The 1,647-nt window shown below is 31.0% G+C and overlaps 1 protein-coding gene across 3 annotated transcripts in view; it reads left to right on the top strand.

Moving 5' to 3' along the window:
* The window catches only part of LOC106467869 (alkaline phosphatase-like), a 64,197-nt gene that overhangs the window by 40,942 nt on the left and 21,608 nt on the right, over nucleotides 1–1,647 (top strand). The window lies entirely within an intron of this gene.

Genomic DNA, 1,647 nt, shown 5'->3' with positions numbered 1-1,647 from the left:
ATACCAATAATTCTGTGTTGCTAGAAAAAAACAAACACAAAAACAACTTTCTGTATTATGCAAATATTTAACTAGCATTAAAATATTGTTTGTTTTCACTAGTAAATTATGTTGTCTAACAAGAACATATATTACAGCTAAGAAGTTTTAAAAAGAAAGCCATTATGGGATAGATTATTAGTCACTAAAGGAATTGCTATGAATTGATGCTGGTTTCAAAGTACATGTATTCATCTAGATACTCTGTACTTTTGTCCTCAGGATATTGTGTATTTAGGGCCCAGTTTAGTGTATAAAGTGTAAGATTCTAAATATACAGTACTTTTGTCCTCATAATTCAATTTATTTACTTTATACTTTACACAATGCAACTAAATTCTGCAAAAAATCATTCTGTAGATTTTTCTCAGGGGCTTGCAACAGGAAAATAATAGGAAGGTCTCACACTTAAAAAGAAAACATCTTTGTTTTCTTAACACAAATTTCTGAAAGTAAGACTAAAATCAATAGAGAGTGTGGAGGTCAGCCAGGAAGTCAAAACTCAATAGACAGAATTGAGAAACTTTGTGAGACTGTTTGTTAACACAAGTCTTATCATTTGTCTAGATTTTGACATATCAATGATTACAGTAACTTGTATTCAACTCTTACACGTTGTTAATAGTTATTTGAAGTGGAGAAAAAAATATGTCTTGCATTCTTTACTGCTACGTAAAAATGAATGAAACTTTATTATAACAATTCTGATGTACACCTACACTTTATACTCTAAACTGGGCACTAAAGACACAATATCCTGAGGACAAAAGTACTGTATATTTAGAATCTTACACTTTATACACTAAACTGGGCACTAAAGACACAATATCCTGAGGACAAAAGTACTGTATGTCTAGAATTCTGATGTACACCTACACTTTATACTCTAAACTGGGCACTAAAGACACAATATCCTGAGGACAAAAGTACTGTATATTTAGAATCTGATGTGCACTTACACTTTATACACTAAACTCGGCACTAAAGATACAATGTTCTATTGCTTAAAAAGTATATGCCAGTCATTCTCAGCCACTGCTTAAAAATTACTGAAAACGTGGTAACATATAGATGAATACACGTGCTTTCTAACAAGCATAAACTCATAGCTTAATGCCAGTCCTTTATTCTTCAAGTAACTTAAAAAGCAGATTCTGTCCTGTTGTCAATTCTAGAATAATCTGTTTTAAGTCTAAAGTTTTCGTTAAATATTTACCATAATAGTAGTGAAATACTTATTAATATCCCCTCGAATAAACTTCTACTAATTCCCTCCAACTTTATTTCATCGTCAGGGCCGGGTTAATGAACAGTTTAATCAAGCTACACCCCCCCCCCCACCCACCACCACCAAGAGTCAGCAAAAACGTTTCTAGTAGTTAATGACTATGATTATTGTTCATAAGTTCCGTTTTCTGATCCTTTTATAACTAGACCAGTTTCAAGTTATTATCTATAAATATACAGATGAAATTAAAGTTGTACTTGGAAAATATATATATATTGTATATGAATAAACATTTTGTGTTACTGCTGTAATGTTTTTTGCTTATCTAGTTTGGAATATTCAACATGCAAATACTATTTATATATATATCTATAATTCTA

The sequence above is a fragment of the Limulus polyphemus genome, unplaced genomic scaffold, assembly GCF_000517525.1.
Source record: "Limulus polyphemus unplaced genomic scaffold, Limulus_polyphemus-2.1.2 Scaffold2773, whole genome shotgun sequence".
NCBI lineage: Eukaryota > Metazoa > Arthropoda > Merostomata > Xiphosura > Limulidae > Limulus > Limulus polyphemus.
Note: the sequence above shows the minus strand (reverse complement) of the source record. Positions and strands in the feature narration are given on the sequence as shown.